This window comes from Carassius carassius, chromosome 7 (assembly GCF_963082965.1).
Source record: "Carassius carassius chromosome 7, fCarCar2.1, whole genome shotgun sequence".
Classification (NCBI taxonomy): Eukaryota; Metazoa; Chordata; class Actinopteri; order Cypriniformes; family Cyprinidae; genus Carassius; species Carassius carassius.
In genome coordinates, this window is record NC_081761.1 from 7,696,285 (window position 1) to 7,722,366 (window position 26,082).

Genomic DNA, 26,082 nt, shown 5'->3' on the forward strand with positions numbered 1-26,082 from the left:
ATATATTTCAATACTTTCTCTCACGGTATATAAATTTCAGGCATCAGAGAGCTGCTGTTATGCCTGGCATTGAAACTGATTTTGAGTGCACAAGCACATTTTAGTTTAACATTCACTTTCAAAATTTGTGATCACACATACTCTGTTATATACTATGGAACCACAGTACCTACTACACATTTTACAAGATTAGATGTTTGTCAGTGATGCTCAGGATTTGCAAATAATTTGTCATCATCCTCAGTCATCTCTCATTGCTCTGTTTATGAGATATGTGAAATTGTATTATTTGTATTTTAACAGGATACTGTTAGCAATTAATATTTGTTTTCCATGTGCCCCAGTAATATGTATCACTCATCCAGAAGTGTCTCAGGTTTGTCATATTCAAATAATCTAAAATCTGTTTCATAAAGATTGTACAGTTTTTTCCTGTCAGCTAATGAAATTTTTGCAAACCACTCCTGCTCCCAGTCTGCAGTTGTCCTGTTTTTGAGCTCTGGGGGAAAGTGAATGTAATCATCCAGACCAAGAATCTTCAACAAATGATCTGTATCCTCATCAAGAGTTTCAAGTTTGCCTACAAAGTCATACTCAATTTGGCACAGATGGCAGAGTCTGTAAATCTGCTGCCAATGCTCATTAAATGGGTTCTTCTTCTCAGTCTTTGGATCTAATAGTTAATTAATAAAGTGAGTAAAGGACAATCTGATACCTGCAGCAAAGGCTTCTTTGGCAGACTCAGGGGGTTTTAAGATATTCGCATAACGTTGAAGAATTGTGGAGCCATAATGACTGTAGAAATACTCATCTGGCTTAACAAACTTGTTCCGAAAAGCAGAAATAAGTCGTACAAAAGGATCCCGTACAAAAAGGAACTTTGTGTAATTCTTCAGTTTGTGATGCATCAAAGGACGTGAGTATTTACCATGACGCATCCAAAGCTTGTTAAACGTCTCATGCACTGTAGAATTGTGGATGATCTTTATTGGTATTTTAAGAGGATCCAGATACGGAGCTCCATCAGGTGCCTTCAGGTTCTGGCTGAGCACAATCATGACTCGTTTCCAGTTGGTACAGGCTACCTTTGGTACAAAACAGTAAATAACACCATGGCGATCATCCACAATGAGGTGGTCCAGGGCTTTGTTTGGAATCTGGTCAAATGTAATTAATTTCTCTGTAAATTTCAGGCTGCTGTTGGCCGAGCAAAGCTCTCTTATTATACGCCTTGTATGTTCTTGCCGCATTTGGAGGTGTGTGAGATCTGGTGATGAAATCATTTGTAGGTAAAAAGTCATCTTTCTCCTTGAATCCCAGGAAATTATGAAGAATAAGATCAATATTGTTCCCAAAAGAAAGAAACACTTTAGCTGCTGTTGCATTTTCACCAAAAGTCTATACCAGATCCTTAAAATAAACCAAATGCTTGTCTCAGGAATCAATCAAGTTGAGAATTCTGGGGGAAAACACAAAAATAAAGACGTGTTTGAGTCAGAATTCCCAATCTACCACCACAAAATATGATCCATCATTCACCCATTTTCTTGTTCGCCATACTGTACATTTCAGAATGTTTCATATGAAAAGTCTTGATTTATGTCTTCATTAGAAGTGCAGGTCTTCAAGTTACACATCTAAACTCACACACTATATGAATGTAGAATAAACACTCTGCCCAGCTAGACTACATTTTTATATTATTTTTATATTATATGACTGTGAGTCTGTTGGATTGTTTTGAAAGCATCTCAAGTCAAGTGTTTCTTGCTTTTGCTAAAACTGTTATTAAATATTCAAATTATAATATTATCAAATAATAAGACATCGTAATATAACTACAAATAATATAAGACCTTACATTTTAAGATGGTGTAATATTGTTAAAGATGCATCTTATATAAACCTAAATCATCGCTGTTACAGAATAAACAACACACCATATTTTGCTGTTACATGTATTTGATGGGTTACTTCTTAAAATAAAAAATAAATTATATTCACTCGCCCTCAATTTTCCTTATACTGGTGTTGTATCCTCTTCTTCCTTTTCAGATCACAAAAGTAGAATGTGACGTGTTGCATTTTTATTTGATTGATGGAATGCTGTGCTTTTGTGCGTTTCCTGCCTTTCACCCATAGGCTATTCACCTACTCGCAACACATGTGAAAAATTCTTTCAATCCTTTGGCAGAAAAACTGAAGAAAATAAACAGTTGTATATCTGAAATCTAGAAAAACAAGAACAAAAGTCTGTAGCGCTTTAACACCAGAAAAACGAAGGTAAAGCCATCAGCTTCCTAATTAGTAGTCTACTAATATATTTATCATTAACTATTAAGTATTTTAGATGATGTATTTGAACTATGTCTTTATTTCAAATCTTGTCTTAAACATACAGTCGTGGTCAGAGTTATTGGCACCCTTGGTAAATATGATCAAAGAAGGTTATGAAAATAAATCTTCATTGTTAATCATTTTGATCTTTTCTTTAAAAAAAAAAATCACAAATATCTACACTGTAAAAAATTGCTGTAGTTTCTACAGCACAATTTTACAGAATTTTACTGTATAAACATTTTACAAGATGCAGCTGTAATTCGCAATGCATTATGGGTCAAATAAGGTTTTACAGTTGTTAACAGTATATTTCCACGTCAACTGTAATTCATTTACAAGAAGCAGGTGTCACTGTAGTTCCTGCTTTTTACACTAACTTACTGTAGTGTGGCATTATGGGATTGCGCGCGCATCATTCAAATCAGAAACCCAGCCGACTGGAGCAGCATGAGAACGACTGAAGATTAGAGGCTTTATTCATAATTCCTGGTAAGTTCACTTAATTATACTTAAGAAATATATCCTTTTATATTTATTTAAGTTAATGTATAAGCGATTTCATGTCACAATAGCCTCATATCCTGACATTTAGTGGCCTTGGTAACTTCTGTGCAGTAAACTGGGAATTGCTATCATAGCATAGTTACGCCAAATGTTTGATTTTTTTGGAAGTAAAATGTTCTTATTGAGAGCATTTAAAGTATTGTTTACCTGACTTAAAATAAAGCCCAATGCGAACGATTGTCATAGTAACTACTATCTATCGAAATAACTGACGAACAGCAAAATGTAAAATTTCATTCGTTTATATGTGTTTAACTATCCCATATTGACTCGACGCCTTACTATAATAAGTGAAAGACATCTTTATATGCCCGACTGGACAAGTTAGCCTGATTAAAAAAAAAAAAAAAGAAAAGAAAAAAAGCCTGAGGAAGCATCGAAACGCGAGACTGATTCTGATCATATTAACGTTTCATTCAACATCAAAACAAGCTTAACCGCACACATAAACTCACAGAAAATACATGAGGTAAATGTTCAACTGTTGAGTTTATTCATAACATATGATATAAGAAGCATCACAAGTGAGCTGTTTTGCTGACTATCACGATTGCAAATACATAGTTCAATAAACAATTAGTTAACAAGTTACTTACATTTTTAGACACAATATTAACTGTTGTTGTATTTCACCAACGAATATAGTTCCAAACAAAGACCAAAGCAAAACTATTTTGCTCATTCTCAAATCAAAACTCTCCAAACTTTAGCTAAATGATTCATCTTTTTTGAACTGATCGGTTCAATGAATGACTCATTTGATTCCCTCATTAAGTTATTTACTGCCACCTAATGGCGGATTAGTTTCAGGTTTAATAAGTAGCATTGCATTTTTCCAACATTTATTAATTGTATTTTCAAATTTCATGTCATTACACAGTTGTAATTTTGCACTGTTAATTATTTAATTTGATTGGTGGTACAGTTCTACAATGTAATATTACAATTTATAATTATAAATTATATAATTTATAATAGTTTGTTTATTCTAAAATGTATGCCTTTTTGGGTGTTAATTTTGGTCTCATTTACAGTACATAATGCTTTAAAGAAATCACAAGATTATTTTCTTTATGTCTTGTAGGTGCAAAGAATAGCAGCTGATGTGGAGAAATGTTCGATGCTTCAAGACTCTGAAGCTGATTTTATTAGGTAATGTATTAATTCTTTAAATAATTTGATAAACTTGTAATTTAGATTACATTTTATATTGAAATACTGCATTGTAGGTTACATTATTGCTTATATTTATTCATTTCAGGTCCACCCAGTGGCTTTTGACTATTTGAGGGTCAGATGGTTGTGAATTCATACCCCAACATTGTGCTTCCCGGGAGCAGGCATCTTTTGCACACATTAATTTTTTCAAAGGTAACAAGTTTTACTTAAGTAATTTCATTTGCAAAAAAGGTTACTTATTTAAAGGGTTACTCCACCCCATAATGAAAATGTAGTCATTCATCACTGTTAACTGTTAATGTCGTTCCAAACCCGTAAAAGCTATGTTCGTCTTCAGAACACAATTTAAGATATTTCAGATGAGAACCGGGAGGCTTGCATCTGTCCCACTGACTGCCAAACAATTAACAATCTCTAAGCCCAGAAAAGTATGAAAAGAATTGTCAGAATAGTCCATCTGCCATCAGTGGTTCAACTGTAATTTTACGAAGCTACAAGAATACTTTTTGTATGCAAAGAAAACAAAAAGAACAACTTCATTCAACAAAGTCGTAATTTTTATTATGTCAGCCGCACCACACGGATACGCTGTTTTCGTTCAAATCAAAGCGTAAATGAACATAGAAAGCGTGTCCATGTGACCCAGCTGACACAGAACAGGCTATGTAGTGTGTGTCCAACAGATACTCTCCAAAAATGGCACTACACTGACGCAGAGGAGACTAATTGTTGAATAAATCCTTATTTTAGTTTTCTTTGCATACAAAAAGTATTGTCGTCGCTTCATAACGTTACTGTTGAACCACTGATGGACTTTTCTGATGATGTCTTTCATACTTTTCTGGGCCTTGACAGTGGTATTTACTGGAGATTCTATGGGACAGTCACAATCCTCCCGGTTGCATCCAAAATATCTTAAATTGTGTTCCGAAGACGAACAAAGCTTTTACGGGTTTGGAACGACATGGAGGTAAGTGATTAATGGCAAGATTTTCATTTTGAGGTGGAGTAACCTTTTAAGTACTGGTAAATGCTGATTGTATTGTATAAGTGGCATTTTGGCATTTATTTTATTGAGCTAGTTTCATTTGATACATAACTTTATCCTGATGCTTCTGCTTGTTTTTATGTGCAGATGTTTTCTTGGAATCACAACACCCACTGGATACAAGACGGACACATGGAGGCAAAACAAGTGGAAAGGTCTCAGAGAAGCGGAACAACCCTCATGTGTGTGCTCATCTCAGATAGTTGATGGACTTTCAGTATGTATTTATTAAATTGTCTTTTGCAGGAATATTCTTAATTTAATAGAACATAAGCTCAAACAACAGAATTTGTGATTTAATGTTGATACCAGCATTTTATTTTAATCCCTTTCTTTAAAACATATTTTTTTTACCAAAATTATACAAATTCTGTTGATTGACCTTCATTTTTATAGAAAGTTAATGTTCTACTCTGAATATGGCTTTTTTTAAACAGTTATTTGTGATGCTATGCTATTTTAATGATAAGATTTAACTGTTGAAAGACTGAAAATTTTATTTTACCAGTAAAAGCCTTGCAATGTCTTTCTGCCAGTTTTAATAAATACTTATTTGCAACATCATTGACTTGGTTTTTATTCATTTGTAAATGTATTAAGATAGAGCTCATGATAATGCATTTATATCAGTATTCTATAGTTTACTGTTAAAATTATTCTTTAAAGCAGTTTCTTTGTTAAATTACTACAACATCATATTGTATTTAGGGGTATTTACAGGATTTTATTGGCAACTTTTGTTGCCAGTTAAATACTGTAATTTAATGAAATTACAAAAAAATACTGTAAAATATATTTACAGGACTTTATTGGCAACTTTTTTGCCAGGTAAATACTGTACTTTAGTGAATTTACAAAAAAAATTGCTGTAAAATAAACTACAAGTAAAATGCAATGTTACTGTAAAAAATACTACAAACTACTGTATTTCACATACAGCAATCAACTGTAATTTGCTTTGCCGTAATGTCCTGTAATCCATTTTTACAGCAATTAACATCATTTTTACAGGATTTTATTGGCAACTTTTTTGCCAGTAAAATCCTGTAAATTCTACAGTACATTTTTTACAGTGTATCCTTCACTGAACTAAAACAATTGAAAATGGGGGAAAATATCATTATGAAATAAATGTTTTTCTCAAATACACATTGGACACAATTATTCTTATGATTAAAATAATTGTGAAGCATATTCCCATTCATATTTACAATTTTGAGAATACCAGGGTGATTATGAATATGAAATTATCCAGCCATGGGTTCCTGCTTCACAGGAATATAAATAGAAGGGAAAACAACGGCCAATTTCCCTTAATCATGCATCACAATGAGAAAAACCAAGGAATATATTTCTGATGTGCAGCAAAAGATATTTGAGCTTCACAAATTAGAAAAAATGACTTAAAGGGTTAGTTCACCCAAATATTAAAATTATGACATTAATGACTCACCCCCATGTCGTTCCAAACCCATAAGACCTCCTTTCATCTTCGGAGCACAGTGTAAGATATTTTAGATTTAGTCAGAGAGCTCTCAGTCCCTCCATTGAAAATGTGTACGGTATACTGTCCATGTCCAGAAAGGCTATAAAACCATCTTCAAACTAGTCCATGTGACATCAAAGGGTCAGTTAGAATTTTTTGCAGCATCGAAAATACATTTTGGTTCAAAAATAGCAAAAATTTTATTCAGCATTCTCTTCTCTTCCAGGTCTGTTGTGAGCACGTTCACAACACTGCAGTGTAGTGATGTCCCGCTCACAAACGAATCACTCGATGTAACCGGATCTTCTTGAACCAGTTCACCAAATCGAACTGAATCATTTGAAATGGTTCGCGTCTCCAATAACCATTAATCCACCAATGACGTAAGCTGTTAACTTTTTTAACGTGGCTGACAGTTAAAACAAACCAAAATCCCGGAGTAATTCATGTACTCAAACAGTACACTGACTGAACTGCTTTGAAGAGAGAACTTAAGATGAACACAGAGCCAGATAACGAACGAAAGATTTACTCGTTCTCGAGTCAAGAACCGGTTGCATCGGTTTTCGGATCACCAGAAGTGATGGGAAGTTCGGTTCTTTACCGCAAAAAGGTTCTTTCAGACAGTTCAATTCAATAAACTGGTTGAAGAAAACGGTTCACCCGTTCTTTTGTGCTCGACGTAATGACATCATTGGTGATGATTGCCCTTGATTCAAGCCTTCGGTTTACCCGCACTCATGGTTCCCTCTAAGCTGCGCGCGCGCGCGGCTGCGCACTTCTTCCACCGCGGACACGCAGAAGAAATAATGTGCCGCGCACATGCAAAAATGAGTTGGGAAAGCCATTTTATAGTATTTTAGTACTATATAGATGTTCCCCAAATGAAAAAAAAAAATAATTGACCTTTTTACCTTTTTTTAATGGAGTCACTTATGCTCATCAAGGCTGTATTAATTAGATTAAAATTACAGAAAAAACAGTAATATTGTGAACTATTAGGCTATTGCAGTTTCTAATATTTGAATATTTATAATATATTTATACTTTTAAATATTCAAAAAAAAAATTTAATCATGTGACCATGAAAATTCAGCTTTAATTTATAGGAATAAATTATATTTTAAAGTATATCAACATAGAAAACTTTTATTTTAAATTCCAATAATATTTCACAAAAGTATTTTTTATCAAATAGATAAAGCCTTGATGAGCCTAAGAAACTTCTTTAAAAAAAATTAACAAAATTTACTGATTCTAAACTTTTTAATGGCAGTGTATACTGTAAAAAAGAAATTCTCAGGTAACCTAAAATGTAAATCATATAGTTACATCAAGGGTCAAATAAATAGAAATAGCACATATATAAAAAATAAATAGCACATCAAAGTTAAAAGTTACACACTATTTTTGTGTCTGCTGTAAAGGTGTGGTATAAAGATTGTTTTTGCTCAGGCGACCGACATGTCTGCCCAATTGAGAAAAATTTTGCTCAGCAAGAAATTTTTTTAGAGGGAACGTTGCCCGCACTCATAACATTAGCACAGAATCAGTTCAGAATCAATCATCAAAAGAACCAGTTCGGTTCAGACGCACTGTGTGTCAGTCTGCTTCACACTGAATCACACATGCGCAGTATCATCAGCTCCTCAGTTCTCGAATCGAATTACTCCGGGATACTGGTTTGTTTTAACTCAGAGGGAGTGTCAGCCACGTTAAAAAAAGTTAACAGCTTAACCAAAGCAGACCAAATGTATTTTCGATGCTTCAAAAAATTCTAACTGATCCTCTGATGTAACATGGACTACTTTGAAGATGTTTTATTACCTTTCTGGACATGGACATTATACCGTACATACCTTTTCAATGGAGGGACAGAAAGCTCTCTGACTAAATTTAAAATATCCGAAGATGTTTTCCCTGTGTTTGTTCCGTGTTTGATCTGGGATTTTTTATACCGACTGTGATTCTCTGCTGCCTGCCCCGACCTCTGTTAGCTTCTGTTTCTGATTTTGGATATCCCACCTTTATTAACAGTAGGCTACTTGGTAAAAAAGATGCCATTAAACTGTATTTAAAATATGACATCTTTGTTATTTGCTCATTAATTTGTAGTTGTGAAATGAATATAAATGAATCTTTATTCAAACTACAAAAGTTAATTAGCGACTTGAGCAGTGGATTGGTTTTTCCTTTTTCTTTTGTTCTTTGATTTACATCAATGACAGACTTCATCAGTTTTCACTTTAAAAGCAGCAAGGATCTGACACACACATTCGCTTTTCTCCCAACATGTTAGGGACATTTAGGACTCGTTTAAGACCGTGTTTATGAGTTAATTCGCCATAACTGCACATTTTAACATTATTGTGTGCATTTTTGTCTGCTGAAGCGGCTCAGCAGTGTATGTGGAAAATCGAACACGCAGCCTTTCAAACTACATTTTATGATTAACTTAACGTAGTTCCAGGCAGCTCTCATGACCGCATTACAATTCTATATTACTTCGCATAGTTAAACCGTAATAACGGTAATGCAGTTTGCACAAAAATGTGTTGTCAGCTCTGCCCTGACGATTTTATCAGTTAGCATATATAGTGTAGCAAATTTAAATGCTACACATGACATTTCTCACTAGTGATGTAATAACAGTGCTGTTAAGAGATGCCGCAGCAGAAGAGTGTTTAGAGACGCACAGAGGTATGTAAGCCTAATTCACACAAGCTCTCTCTCTTTCTTTCTCTCTCTCTCTCTGTGTCTCTGTCGTTTTAGCTCACTTTCTAATAACTTCATTAATAACTGCATTAGAATGCTATCAATTGCTCAAGCCTCCGTTACCAGCTTTAAAACAACGTTTTGGTAGGATACTAGCAAAAGAGGCATTGAATGAGATGCGGAAGAAATAGTCCTACTCACAATAGCGATTTAAGTACAAAAACTGGACGAATCCCTTTAAATAAATCATCAGATCAATGTCTTGAGGTGTGGCAACCATAGTATAAGTGGAATAATTGACTACGGACCTCATCATCAATTATGCCTTACTTAAAGTTGTGGATATCTCATGATCCCGTCATTTGAGCACTTGTCGGTGAGCGTCTTCCTTTTCTTTTTCGCCCATGAAACAATTTTTTCGCCCACCATTTAGTTTAATCACTATATTAAATTTATGAGTGAACAATGGCTTGTTAGATACAGAGAAAGCATTAACTAATGGGGTCCATGTAACACTTCACAATTCAATATTCAGACCACATGGAGCAAATGCAAAAATGAAAAAGTGAAACCAAACATAATTTTTTTCATTTTGTTCATCTACTTCATAAAGGAACAATTGCCATTTTATTTCCTTTTTTCAATTTTACTTTTGCGAAATTGTCACTTTAGAAATTATTATTTGAATAAATTAAATCTAAACAACTTTCTATTTTTCAATTTTTTTCTCATACAATTTGCGCAGTGGGCTGTACCATTAGCTTGGGGATGCGCCGCAGACTGTTTCACAAACGCTTAACATGGCTTAATGTATCCTACTAAAACAGTCACACTGGAGGACACACCTTATTAATAATAGCCCAGAACATGAAAGCAAATTGTGCTAAATTGCATGTTAAGTGTTTTGTGCCCCACTAAAAACCTAAAGAAAATACGTGGCTCAATGAACGAAGACAAAACAGTGGTATAAATTAAAAAGCCCAAACTCTGTTTATTTATTAATACAATGTATTTATAAAGTATAGTTACCGGAAAGCAGATGAACATGAACATTATACGCTAAGCTGTTATAGGCTTGATAAAAGAAGATGGTGTAAAAGTACAGCTAAATTCGGTCTACACCTTATTAATGTTGCAAACTTTGCCTTGCCTACTGGGAAGCAGATGTGACCGGAATATGAATGTGACAAGCAGAGTCTTAAGTTAAGACTTTTTCCTCCTTTTGAAAACCATTATTTGAAAATGATTAATATGGCTTAATGCATTAAGACAATGATTAAAAAAGCAAAGCATACACCTTATTAATAAAGCATAGCCTACTATTTACACACAAGAAAAGCCCAGAATGTGAATGCAATGCACAAGTTTAACGTGAAGCAATTCAATGCACAAGGAAATGCACACAGTGCACTTATACTAGAAAATATGCACCATTTTTTCCCATGAAAATTAGACCGTTTAAATGCAAAAATAACTTTATATTCTGAGATTTACTGTACAGGTCCTTCTCAAAAAATTTGCATATTGTGATAAAGTTCATTATTTTCCATAATGTAATGATAAAAATTAAACTTTCATATATTTTAGATTCATTGCACACCAACTGAAATATTTCAGGTCTTTTATTGTTTTAATACTGATGATTTTGGCATACAGCTCATGAAAACCCAAAATTCCTATCTCAAAAAATTAGCATATTTCATCCGACCAATAAAAGAAAAGTGTTTTTAATACAAAAAAAGTCAACCTTCAAATAATTATGTTCAGTTATGCACTCAATACTTGGTCGGGAATCCTTTTGCAGAAATGACTGCTTCAATGCGGCGTGGCATGGAGGCAATCAGCCTGTGGCACTGCTGAGGTGTTATGGAGGCCCAGGATGCTTCGATAGCGGCCTTAAGCTCATCCAGAGTGTTGGGTCTTGCGTCTCTCAACTTTCTCTTCACAATATCCCACAGATTCTCTATGGGGTTCAGGTCAGGAGAGTTGGCAGGCCAATTGAGCACAGTAATACCATGGTCAGTAAACCATTTACCAGTGGTTTTGGCACTGTGAGCAGGTGCCAGGTCGTGCTGAAAAACGAAATCTTCATCTCCATAAAGCTTTTCAGCAGATGGAAGCATGAAGTGCTCCAAAATCTCCTGATAGCTAGCTGCATTGACCCTGCCCTTGATAAAACACAGTGGACCAACACCAGCAGCTGACATGGCACCCCAGACCATAACTGACTGTGGGTACTTGACATTGGACTTCAGGCATTTTGGCATTTCCTTCTCCCCAGTCTTCCTCCAGACTAATTGCTGCTTCTCTGTAGCCCATTTCCTGCACACGCCTGTGCACGGTGGCTCTGGATGTTTCTACTCCAGACTCAGTCCACTGCTTCCGCAGGTCCCCCAAGGTCTGGAATCGGTCCTTCTCCACAATCTTCCTCAGGGTCCGGTCACCTCTTCTCATTGTGCAGCGTTTTTTGCCACACTTTTTCCTTCCCACAGACTTCCCACTGAGGTGCCTTGATACAGCACTCTGGGAAAAGCCTATTCGTTCAGAAATTTCTTTCTGTGTCTTACCCTCTCACTTGAGGGTGTCAATGATGGCCTTCTGGACAGCAGTCAGGTCGGCAGTCTTACCCATGATTGCGGTTTTGAGTAATGAACCAGGCTGGGAGTTTTTAAATGCCTCAGGAATCTTTTGCAGGTGTTTAGAGTTAATTAGTTGATTCAGATGATTAGGTTAATAGCTCGTTTAGAGAACATTTTCATGATATGCTAATTTTTTGAGATAGGAATTTTGGGTTTTCATGAGCTGTATGCCAAAATCATCAGTATTAAAACAATAAAAGACCTGAAATATTTCAGTTGGTGTGCAATGAATCTAAAGTATATGAAAGTTTAATTTTTATCATTACATTATGGAAAATAATGAACTTTATCACAATATGCTAATTTTTTTAGAAGGACCTGTATATGCTGTTGGCCATTTTCACATCCTTATCACTATCTGCATGTCTCATCTATGAGTTGGAGAGCAAGCTTTTGGGGGTTTTGAAATTCAGAACCAAGCTGACTGAGAAATAAAGCTATAGTGAGCCCTTTATTAAAATATCTGGCCGGAGGTGGGATAATTTACTTGGGATAAAATGACAGATTAAGTGGCATAATTAAAAACATTTGTTGAACTAAATATTTAATTAATGTTAATCTTTAATAAAAGTATTTCAGTAATTTTCCAAATACACAGGACATTTCCCCAAAATTATGTGCTTCTTTAAGGTGTAGCTATGAGGCGCAACTTACAAAGCGGGTTATTTGCAGAAGTATCTGTGGTGATCATGAATTAAAACAGGTATGCCTCAGTTGGGTGTGTAGTTCTGTCAAATCTGGGTTCTAGAAGTAAAAATAGAAAAACAAAAATTTTGACCTACAAAAATTACAGTACAAATATGTTTGTCAAAGTGTCAGTAAATAAGTCTATGACAGTTTATTTTAAATATTATTATTAATAAATAAAAAATATTGAAAACATTTAATATAGCATCATACATTTTAGAGGTTGTAGATTGTGAAGTGTTTTCTAAGATCTGTGAAAAAAAAAGAAAGAAAATAAATACAGTAGTTACAGGTATACTGCATACGCAAAAAAAATATTTGAAATTGTAACGTGTAGCACATGATTGAGCCAAAAACTGCCCTACTGCTGTGTATAACAGTTTAAAAATGAAACACACTGTACCTTTAGTGTACTGAGGCCGGTGTTCACAAGACCGCTGTTCAGAGAAGACAGCTGCCACGAGCAATTGTCCTAACTATGAGAAATAATTATTCAGTTAAATGCAAGTGCCATTATTGTTGTGAATTGTAGAAAACAGACACATTCATTCCTTGATATTTGCATGCTTTACAATGATCCCGTCATTTGAGCACTTGTCGGTGAGCGTCTTCCTTTTCTTTTTCGCCCATGAAACAACGTCCTGGGCCAGAGTTGCCACCAAAACTCTCCAAAACAACATTTTCTCACTACAGCTCTCATCTTTGAGAAAGTCCACCATTTAGTTTAATCACTATATTGAATTTATGAGTGAACAATGGCTTGTTAGATACAGAGAAAGCATGAACTAATGGGGTCCGTGTAACACTTCACAATTCAATATTCAGACCACATGGAGCAAATGCAAAAATGAAAAAGTGAAACCAAACATAATTTTTTTCATTTTGTTCAACTACTTCATAAAGGAACAATTGCCATTTTATTTCCTTTTTTCAATTTTACTTTTGCGAAATTGTGACTTTAGAAATTATTATTTGCATAAATTAAATCTAAACAACTTTCTATTTTTCAATTTTTTTCTCATACAATTTGCTCAGTGGGCTGTACCATTAGCTTGGGGATGCGCCGCAGACTGTTTCACAAACGCTTAACATGGCTTAATGTATCCTACTAAAACAGTCACACTGGAGGACACACCTTATTAATAATAGCCCAGAACATGAAAGCAAATTGTGCTAAATTGCATGTTAAGTGTTTTGTGCCCCACTAAAAACCTAAAGAAAATACGTGGCTTAATGAACGAAGACAAAACAGTGGTATAAATTAAAAAGCCCAAACTCTGTATATTTATTAATATGTATTTATAAAGTATAGTTACCGGAAAGCAGATGAACATGAACATTATACGCTAAGCTGTTATAGGCTTGATAAAAGAAGATGGTGTAAAAGTACAGCTAAATTCGGTCTACACCTTATTAATGTTGCAAACTTTGCCTTGCCTACTGGGAAGCAGATGTGACCGGAATATGAATGTGACATGCAGAGTCTTAAGTTAAGACTTTTTCCTCCCTTTGAAAACCATTATTTGAAAATGATTAATATGGCTTAATGCATTAAGACAATGATTAAAAAAGCAAAGCATACACCTTATTAATAAAGCATAGCCTACTATTTACACACAAGAAAAGCCCAGAATGTGAACGCAATGCACAAGTTTAACGTGAAGCAATTCAATGCACAAGGAAATGCACACAGTGCACTTATACTAGAAAATATGCACCATTTTTTCCCATGAAAATTAAACCGTTTAAATGCAAAAATAACTTTACATTCTGAGATTTACTATACAGGTCCTTCTCAAAAAATTTGCATATTGTGATAAAGTTCAAATTGTAACGTGTAGCACATGATTGAGCCAAAAACTGCTCTACTGCTGTGTATAACAGTTTAAAAATGAAACACACTGTACCTTTAGTGTACTGAGGCCGGTGTTCACAAGGCCACTGTTCAGAGAAGACAGCTGCCACGAGCAATTGTCCTAAATATGAGAAATAATTATTCAGTTAAATGCAAGTGCCATTATTGTTGTGAATTGTAGAAAACAGACACATTCATTCCTTGATATTTGCATGCTTTACAAGAATGAAAAATACAATTTCTACATATCTACTTGAGGCCTCAGTCATAAAACCAATTGAAAAGCAGCATTTTGTTAGTATAAGTAATGCATATATATCTATATCTATCTATATATAAAGTGTTTCAACACAGCAACGTCATTACTGCAAGATTGTGATGAGAAGTTCTGATCATTTTACAGACTTGGACATTTGAGTCTCATTCAGCAAAAGTAACGATTTGAACGATTTTGTTCTTTTTTATCAAAATATAATTAAAATGTTGCGTGTTACATTTAAATTTACATTTAATCATTTAGCAGACGCTTTTGTATTAGCCTGATTACCTGTGATTGAAGTCAGCTGGCCACGCCTCACTATTTAGCAGATCGAAACCAGGCAGTCCCGCGATAGGCAAACGCAAAACCAAGCGCCACTTTCGGTACGTATTAACCAGGGTAAGACACACACAATTTAAACCAAAAACTTTCCAAGCAATGACGATCACACACTAGTCTGATGAGAAAACAAGGCAAAACACTCACAAGCTGCTGTCCTTCTCTGTAGCTCGACTGTTACTTCCCAAACAAGTCTACTAGTACTTCTGCAAATGTTGATCACACTGCAAACAATACAAAACTATAATGCTATAAGAAACAGAAAAGTTTAATTAATTGTTTACATGGGTCTTCAGTCTATGATTAACTCACCTCACCTCTAATCTGACAAGTCCTCGGGTTTGAGTCGTTCCTTCATCACGTGACACCTCCATAAGCTTTAACCATAGACTATTATTATTATTATTATTATTATCAACATTAATTTAATTATTATTTTCTCTTACAGTTACTGCGTTTCTGGTCTCAAATTGTAGCTTTTTACTTCTTATAGTTTATAAATTCTGAATTTCTGTTATGATGGTTATTTTCCATACACTGAATGTTGTAACAAAGGTAATAAAGCGTTGGTTATTATTATTATTATTAAGACTCAGACTGCATAGGTTAAAGCTTATGGGTCTGTCACATGATGAGTGAACTACTCGAAAAACCCGAAGACTCGAGAGATGAACTAATCAATTATCTTCCAGCTCATTGGTTACGCTTATCGTCTTGCGACAGGAAGTAAGTGCACAAGACTGTCCAGATCTTAAAAACGCCAAAGCACAGTGCCCTTAATGCACACTAAATCCAGACCGGTATTCAAGGCCTAGTGTATCCCATCATGCATCATAGACTTTTTGGAGACTTTTTGCCAAGATCGCAAGAGGTCACAGAAACCTTTCTAATGCAAGTTAAATATGAATAATAATTAGATATTACATATAGTTTGGTATTAAAACAAAGTGCTAAACGTTCTATTGGTGCAAAGGTGAGTAGCCTATATTTATTTTGTACATCATTTGCAACTGCTTTTTAATCACTTCATTTTGTATCATTATGATAACAGAACAAGATGACAAGAAAGACCGCAGAACAAAATGATGGTATAGACAACAGTAAAGACGACAGAAAAAGATGACAGTAAAGAGGACTGAACAAAACGACAGTAAGGATGACAGAACCAGACGACAGTAAATACGATAATAACGATGACAGAACAAGACAAAAGTAAAGACAACAGACCAACGAAGACAGTAAAGACAGCAGTAAAGATGACAGAACACGGTGACAGGACAAGATGGCAATAAAGACAACAGAACAAGACCACAGTAAGGACAACAGAACAATATGAAAGTAAAGACTACCAAACAAGATGACAGTAAAGACAACTGAACAAGAAGACAGAACAATACAACAGTAAGGATGAAAGAACAAGATGACAATAAAGGCAACAGCAAAAACAACAGAGAAAAAGACGGTAGGATGACACATTAAGACGACATCAACATATACTGATTTACCTGAACAAGTAGGCAATGACTGTAGACAAAGACAAATGTATAGTACAAAGCAGTTGACTCAGTTTTGGCACAAATGGAACCCCATATCATATGGCTACAGATACTACATTATGATAAACTGAACTGAAATGTGTCTTTCATGTTTTTTTTTTTTATATTTTTTATAGGGTATGCTAGCATTGGTTCAAGAATGAAATAAGTTGGTAATTCCCTTGCAAAACTCAATGAGAAACATGAAATGTTATTTAGTCCCTTCATACCTGGCGTATGAAGTTGGAGCCTGTACATTTCAGCCTTATGTTGAAGCTATTGATTCTCTCTAGAAGGATTCTGGGATTCATTAAGCTCGTCACAGGAGAAGCAACTTCATGTTGTTTTGTGTTTTACTGAACATTTCTAATTGCAACTATGACACAAACAGAGGTGTTTTTGCAGTACATTAACACTGCTCTTTTCCATACAACCAAACCATGCAGTCACCAGAGGGCTTCAGAAATGTATGAAGTTTGGGAGCTGTTTAGCAAAAGGCTGATTCACACTGAATAATGAACCATTTTTCACCATTCCCCACACAAATGTATTGTATGATATTGATCACTTTGAATGTAGCCCTTAAGTCTTATATATGTTTTATTTGTAACTCAATGCACAAGGAAATGCACACAGTACACCTATGCTGGAAAATATGCACAGTTTTTTCCCCATTAAAATGTAACCGTTTAAATGCAAAAATAACTTTACATTCCGGCATTTACTGTATATGCTGTTGGCCATTTTCACATTCTTATCACTATCTGCATGTCTCATCTAAGAGTATGCAATGTTGGAGAACAAGCTTTTGGGGGTTTTGAAATTCAGAACCAAGCTGACTGAGAAATAAAGCTATAGTGAGCCTTTTATTAAAATACCTGGCTGGAGGTGAGGAATAACAAAAACAATTGTCATATTCACTCAGTATTACTTTATCTAATTCACAAATATCTCAATCACTCTTAAGTATAAATTAATTTTAGTCAGTTGTGTTTTAGGCAAGAAAACAGTCTGGCACTTTATTGTCAAACACATTTTTATATTGAAATAAGGAAGATTTCTGTGCCACCCCAGACTGGTTGCGGGCCCCTACCTGTCCACCCCTATGGAAACATACTGGCTCTGCCACTGGTGTACTGTATGGACAGTAAGGGAAAAAAAAATTCTGAGGGGAGATATTGGCAAAATATATGTCGTCAGTTTGCCCGCTATACATTTACTATAGTCCTCTAAAAATTAATATGAATGATCTATTGGACTTAATTTTGTACTGTGAAGTAAATTTGCAGACAATCCCTAAAGCAGCCTAGTCGAATATGCAGTGAATATCAAATCTAAAAAACTTTACCGCACTGATGAAAGTTATGATGACGGAACAAGACAACTGGAAAGACGACAGAACAAGACGACAGTAAATACAATAATAAGGATGACAGAACAAGACGAAAGTAAAGACAGCAGAACACGACCACAGTAAGGAAGACAGAACAAGACTAAAGTAAAGAGGGCCGAACAAGAAGAGAGTAAGCACGATAGAACAAGACCACAGTAAGGATGACTGAACAAGATGACAATAAAGGAGACAGCAAAAACAACAGAGAAAAAGATGCCAGGACAACAGATTAATACGACGTCAACATACAGAGTGTGCTTTTTACTGCCGCTGTGTCTGTAAAAGTGCATTTGCAGCTTTTAAATCACATTTTCAGCTTTAACCACAAATTATCAAACAAACGCATCAAAGCACATTTTCGCAAACAGCCATCATCTTTGCCTTGCCGATGTGTTACATTTGAAGACTGCAGTCAGGGAAAATGAAAGAAAAATGTATTCAAACATTTAATATTAACAGATGAAAATTTAGCTTGCCTGCTTATGAAGTTATGTGCGTTTCTTAATGAATTCAAGCAGTATAAATGTCAAGCCTATGTTCCTGTGCTTATACTTTCTCTAAGCTACACCAGTATAACACCATGTCTTAGATTTGAAACATTTAATAGGTGTGCAGTATTATTTATATAATATGAATTATGTGTTATATTATCCTAATGAAATGATGGTTAGAGCATTAAAGTGGTAGCCTGTTTTAGTGAGCTATAGGCTAAATACATGGATCTATATGCAAAATGTCAACATTCTCACATCTTAGGAATATATTTGTCACAAGTACATTTTTACTTTAGATTTAAAAAATCCTTTAGTAAAACAGCATGCATTTTTGAAACTGAAAAGAATGGACGGATTAATAAAACGTCCTCATGTTTAAACTCAAGTTCTCATTATAAATCAACAAAAGGCATACAATGTAAAAAAAGAGCGGATCCCATACTGTAACCTAAAAGAAATGTGGTCTGTTACTATTCATACTCAAGTGTTTGTGCGTAAAATTATTAATGCACATGCATTGCAGGGAGGTGCCCTTGAGCAGGCCCGTAGCCAGCATGTATAATTCAACAGATCCAGCTATTACTGTAAGTTTTTTTTTTTTAGTTTTTTTTTTAACTTTTTTCTACTTTATTTGACACTTCAGAAAGTTAATAAAGTAGGAAATTGCGGTTTAGGGTCAGCGATAACTTTATCTGATCTAATTTCCAGAATATTTGAAATAATCTCTATTATTTTATTTATTTATAGATTTTTGTTTATTTTAATAGCAATATCTGGCAACATTGGATCGCCACCATTACGTCTTTTAAAAGCAAAAGTGGTTGATGGGTTTACTCTGCATGGGGCTGCATGTGTTATGTGAGAAAGGTTTTTTTGTTTGTTTGTTTGTTGGTTTGTTTTAAATAAGCACTTCTGTCACGGTTGGTAAACCCTGATCTCTGGGATTTGCACTTTGTGGGTGAAGTCTGTGTGTTACGCGCCAGCACTGATTACTTTGTGGGCGTCTCCATTAATTGTCATCAGCAACAGCTGTCACACATTACTCATCCCTATATATTGGCTTGTCTAGCGTCTTCATGTTTGTAACCTATGCCTTGCTTTCTTGTGTTTCTTCGTTGGATATCCATGTCTCCCCGGAACCCCGCCCACTCTACGCAACCCACCACCAAGCAACACTACTTACCTTTGGCTCGCTTCCCCTGAATTCCTGTGTCACCCTCTCCTGCTGCCAACTCACCTCCGCCTTCCGGATTTGACATTCCTCACCACCATCTTGGACTGTGCATTCCTCCCAGCGTTATTTGTGTCTCAGTTTTGTATTGTCTCATTGTCTTCATTAAATCTCATTAATCTTGCACTTGCTTTCTGCCACTCCTTCACCCAGTCGTTACAGAACGCTTTTACCAAACATGGAAGCAGCGAGCACCACTTCACTGTCTGAATTCATTCACCACAGCATCAACCGCATGGATCAACAGCAAGAGAGCATCGTGAACACCGGAGCTGGTGACACAGGTGTCCGAGCTCACCCAGCGGATTCATCAACTCACCTCTCCCACTGCGCCCATCGCACCGCGTGCGCCGCCCGTCCCCCAGGAGACTTCCCAGGACCACTTCCGGCCAGAGCCGCGACTTCCGGCGCCAGAGAGTTACTCCGGTGAGCCAAACTTTTGCAAGACTTTCCTTAACAAATGTTCCATGCATTTTGCATTGCAGCCCCGCACCTTCGCGACAGAGGACTCCAAGGTTGCGTTTGCTCTTACCCTACTCTCTGGCAGGGCCGCCTTATGGGGGATGGAGGTGTGGGAGAATCAACATCCGTGTTGTGCCTCGTTCCACGCCCTCTCCGAAGAGATGAAACGGGTATTCGATCGAGCCGCGGCCAGCAGGGAGGCCGCTCACCAGCTCTTGGACCTCAAACAAGGAGAATCATCGGTGGCGGACTACTCCATTCAGTTTCGCACCCTGGCGGCCGCATGCCAGTGGAACGAGGCAGCGCAGTGGGATCGATTCCTGCATGGGCTGGCCGACCTCCTCGAGCTGCCCCCAACGCTCAACGGCCTAATCGACCTGGCACTCCAGGTGGGCGCTCAGATTAACCGCCTGGGTAGACAAGCCAGTCCTACACGCCATTACATCTCTCCGGAAAGGGGCCGCTCGAGTCGAGAGAACATGGTCGGTCCCGTCGACGATCACGAACCATGCAGGTGGGTAGAGCTCGGCTTTCCCGGAGGGAGAGAGAGCGGCGGAGGTCCCAAGGACTATGCTTATATTGCGGTGGCTCGGAGCATTCCATCCATTCCTGTCCGGTAAAAAGAGCCAGCCCGGTAGTAAGTTTGAGGCTACTATCGTGTGGGATCTCCGCCGGGAAGTCCTCAACCACATCATTGACTCTCCTTCCGGTGAAACTGAGGTGGGAGAACCACACTCACGACTGTCACGCCCTTCTGGACTCTGGGGCCGAAGGTAATTTCATTGACTCTCTCCTTGCACGTCACTTTAACCTTCCGGTCCTTCCTGTGTCTCATCCCATCCATGTCACCGCACTCAATGGCCAGGAACTGCCACACGTCACCCACTACACTGAACCCATAACTCTGCTCACCTCAGGCAACCACAGTGAAACCATATCCTTTTACCTCATGGACTCCCCTGTAGCTCCCATTGTTTTAGGTGACCCCTGGTTAATAAAACATAATCCACTAGTGGATTGGGGTTCCAACACAGTCACCTTGTGGAGGGAAAGTTGTCATGAGTCTTGTCTGGTTTCTGCTTGTCCTGTTGTGCCTGTTTCTGTCTTTCAGAAAGAGACCATGGTGTTATCAAACGTGCCCGCAGAGTACTTGGACCTGAAGGAGGTGTTCAGTAAGTCCCGTGCTGCTTCTCTTCCTCCGCATTGTCCCTACGACTGTGCCATAGATTTAGTGCCAGGTAAGTCTCCGTCTAAAGGCAAGCTTTACTCTCTTTCTATTCCGGAGAGGGAGGCCATGGAGAAATACATTTCTGATTCCTTGGCATCGAGTTTCATCCGCCCTTCCTCTTCTCCAGTGGGGGTGGGATTCTTTTTTGTGGCTAAGAAGGATGGTTCTCTGCAACTTACTACCGAGAGCTGAACAACAGCACGATAAAGAACACCTATCCATTACCATTGATGTCTTCAGCTTTTGAGAGGTTACAGGAAGCATCCGTATTCACAAATTTGGATTTACGTAATGCTTATCATTTGGTCCGCATCAGGAAGGGGGATAAATGGAAAACCGCCTTTAACACCCCTAGAGGGCACTTTCAATATTTGATGATGCCGTTCGGGCTCTCCAACTCGCCAGGGGTTTTCCAAGCACTCGTTAATGATGTGTTGAGAGACATGGTAGATAAGTTTATAAATATGTTTACCTGGATGACATACTGATTTTTTCTTCATCTCTCCAGGAACATGTTCAACATGTCAGACGAGTGCTCCAGAGGTTACTCGAGAATGGGCTTTTTGTCAAGGCAGAGAAATGCGTATTCCATGCACAGTCTGTCCCCTTCCTAGGGTATATCATCTCGTCCGAGGAATACGTATGGATCCTGACAAGGTTAAGGCTGTGATAGATTCGCCATCTCCAGATTCCCATAAGGACCTACAGCGGTTTCTGGGGTTCGCCAATTTTATCGACGTTTCATTTGTAATTTCAGCCAACTAGTCTCACCTCTGACGGCCTTGACCTCCCCCAGTACTCCGTTCAGGTGGTCGGATGCAGCCGAAACTGCAATTACCAACCTCAAGAGCCACTTCGTTTCGGCTCCCATCCTTGTAGCCCCTGATCCCACACGGCAGTTTATGGTGGAGGTCGACGCATCAGAAGGGGGGGGGGGTAGGAGCAGTTCTTAACCAAAGGGCTGCCTCTGAAGATAAGATGCATCCCTGCGCGTTTTTCTCTCATTGTTTATCTCCTGCTGAACGCAATAATGACAGTGGTAACAGAGAATTGTTGGCCGTCAAATTAGCTTCAGACGAGTGGCGTCACTGGTTGGAAGGGTCAAGGGTACCTTTCATTGTTTGGACCGATCACAAGAATTTAGAGTACATTAGAACTGCAAAAAACTCAATTCCAGGCTGGCTCGGTGGGCACTTTTTTTTCGGTCGTTTAAATTTTACTCTGTCGTACCGGCCGGGTCCCAAAAATGTCAAACCCGATTCTTTGTCACGTCTTTTTGATCCCTCCGCCCGCCTGGTGACTCCCGAGTGTATTTTACCTGTGAAAATAGTCGTCTCAGCACTCGTATGGGAGGTCGAATTGAAGGTCAAGACGGCCTTAGAAGGGGTAACGCCTCTGCCCGGTTGCCCACCGAATCATTTATTTGTGCCGGAAGAGTTACGGTCCGAAGTTATTCAGTGGGGTCACTGCTCTAATGTTGCTTGTCATCCGGGGATAAGCCGAACCAAGGGGTTAGTTAAACAACGATTCTGGTGGCCACTTATGGCTCGTGACGTCCACGATTTTGTTTTGGCTTGCTCAGTTTGCACCAGTGGAAAGTCGTCTAACCGGCCTCCTGATGGGCTTCTTCAACCGCTGTCTGTCCCTTCGAGACCCTGGTCACATATCGCACTAGATTTTGTTACTTCCCTCCCGCCCTATGATGGCATGACGGTCGTTTTGACCGTAGTGGACCGGTTCTCGAAGGCGGCACATTTCATTCCCTTGCCCAAATTACCTACAGCCAAGGAGACAGCTCGTCACTGTCCTAGATCACGTCTTTCGGTTACATGGCCTCCCAGTAGACGTGGTTTCTGACAGGGGATCCCAATTCATATCCAAATTTTGGAAGGAATTTTGTTAATTGCTAGGAGCGACGGTTAGTCTGTCTTCGGGTTATCATCCCCAGAGTAACGGGCAGTCTGAGCGAGCCAACCAAGATTTAAAGAGAACGTTGCAATGTTTGGTGTCTAATAATCCTTCTTCCTGGAGCCAACAACTCTCTATGGTGGAGTACGCTCACAATTCGTTACCAGTGTCAGCCACAGGCCTCTCTCTATTTCAGTGCAGCGTAGGTTACCAGCCACCAGCTTTTCCAAGTCTGGAATCTGAAGTCGCGGTCCCCTCCGCTCACGCATTTGTCCAGAGGTGCCACCGCACCTGGACCAGAGCCAGCAAGACTCTGCTCCGGATAAGGGAGCGCACTAAGGCCAAGGCCGATCGCCACCGGTCAAAGCCTCCCGTTTACGTCGTGGGTCAAAAAGTGTGGCTCTCTACTAACAATATTCCTCTCCGTTCCGTTTCTAACAAATTAGCTCCCAAATTCATTGGCCCGTTTACTGTCACCAGTATCACCAGATCATTAGTCCGGTGACAGTCCGCCTCAAACTACCTCCAGCGTACAGGAGGATACATCCCGCCTTCCATGTGTCCAAAATTAAACCCGTGTTTTATTCACGTATTAATCCGCCTACCCCGGTTCCGCCGCCGCCGCGTCTCGTAGATGGGGAATCGACCTATTCCGTTAATCGTATTCTGGACTCGAGACAGAGGGGATGAGGATTCCAGTACTTGGTGGACTGGGAAGGTTACGGTCCGGAGGAGAGGAGTTGGGTACCTGCTAGGGACATACTGGATCACTCCCTTATTGATGATTACAATCAGCAGGTAGGCCTTTCTGGGAACTCCAGGAGGCATTCTTAGAGGGGGGGGGGGGGGGGGGGTACTGTCACGGTTGGTAAACCGTGATCTCTGGGTTTTGCACTTGGTAGGTGAAGTCTGTGCGTTACGCGTCAGCACTGACTAGTTTGTGGGCGTCTCCGTTAATTGTCATCAGCAACAGCGGTCACTCATTACTCATCCCTATATATTGGCTTGTCTAGCGTCTTGTGTTCGTGAGAGCGTTGTTTCATGTTTGTAACCTATGCCTTGCTTTCTTGCGTGTTTCTGCGTTGGATGTCCGTGTCTCCCCGGAACCCCGTCAACTCTACGCAACCCACCACCAAGCAACACCCCTTACCTTCGGCTCGCTTCCCCGCAGTTCCTGTGTCACCCTCTCCTGCTGCCAACTCACCTCCGCCTTCCGGATTCGTCATTCCTCACCACCATCTTAGACTGTGCATTCCTCCCAGCGTTATTTGTGTCTCAGTTTTGTATTGTCTCATTGTCTTCATTAAATCTCATTAATCTCGCACTTGCTTCCTGCCACTCCTTCACCCAGTCGTTACAACTTCAGAGGTACAAGTTGCATTTATCAGGATGTGGGATCTTTAAAAAAGTATTCCAAATTGAAGTGGGTTTATTAGCTAAAACTTAAGAATTATATTCGTACAGTCTTACTGTCAACAGGGATAATGTGATCCAGACCAACCATACGAAAGTATAATAAGAGTATACTAAGTATACTAAAACTAGGAGCGTTTCCGTTAACAATAAGCTACAGCTTTTAAGGTAGCCTATAGTTTAAGAACGACGTAGAGTAAAGAAGTATTCGGGAAATCCAGCCCAGATCCACTGCGGGTAAAAATATTAAAATTCAATAGCTCATAAATATAGCAAAATGCTCCTCTTTATAGTTATTTTTCTAGCTGACTGATGAGCTTATGGACACCGAAAGGTTACTGAAGTTAATTTTACGTTGCAATGTTTAAAAGCTTTACACGTTTTCCGCAGTTTGAAAGTGTTGTACTGTAGAATCTCTTATAAAATAGCCTACCTTTTGATGTTAATTCATGTTCATTATGTACTCTAGTAGTAAAGAGCGAGGTATGATAGGTTCACGTGCTGCTTGAACTGAGGCACTACTCGTGATCGCGCCTGCCCGGGGCCGTTCACATGTCCCGTCTTTTGCACGCTCAAGTTCGTTATTTCAAATGTGGGCGCGCGGTATGCGTGCGTGCTCATAATGAAAGCGGCGGGCCTAGCGTTTTCCACGCGTTTTAGGCGCGATATGTCAACGGCCCCTTAAAGAGCACCAAAACTGTATTTATTGTTTGAATTTTGTTATGAATTTGGAATAATTTTAAATAGGGATGTCCAGATCCGATCACGTGATCGGAAATCGGGCCCGATCGCGTGGTTTCAGACTCGATCGGAATCGGACGTTACCTCCCGATCAGGACTCGGATATATATATATTCTCATTAATTTTTAACACCTCTTTTGTTATGCGGTGGCACAGAGTTAGACCCTTTTGACTCCACACAGAAACAGCAACGCGTGCGGCATAACATCACTTTGTTTTCAAGAGCTGGTGTGAATAAATATAGATTCAAACTCAAAGAGACATGTTAGTTTGCGCATGACCTGATATTTCATTCGGAGCCAGGATACAGCGAGATGAACATCACAGAGCGCTAAACTCTCATGCAGTGTGTGTTTCATTCATACTCGAAGCCGGAGCACGCTCTCGCGCTGATATTAGGATATTCCTAATATGAACAAAAGCGTCCAGCTATGCTGTGGTGCTCACAGGAAAACAGAAACGTATGCAAACACGAAGACATTAATATACGATCACGACAATAAATTGTTCTTCAAGTCATCTCCAGCAGGTGATAAATAAAGTATGAACAATGCAGTGCTGATTG

General features: G+C 38.4%; 1 pseudogene; it reads right to left on the reverse strand.

The window, feature by feature from the left end:
• Nucleotides 1-353: 353 nt before the first annotated feature.
• Nucleotides 354-26,082, reverse strand: part of LOC132143235 (carbohydrate sulfotransferase 12-like) — a 30,862-nt pseudogene continuing 5,133 nt past the window's right edge.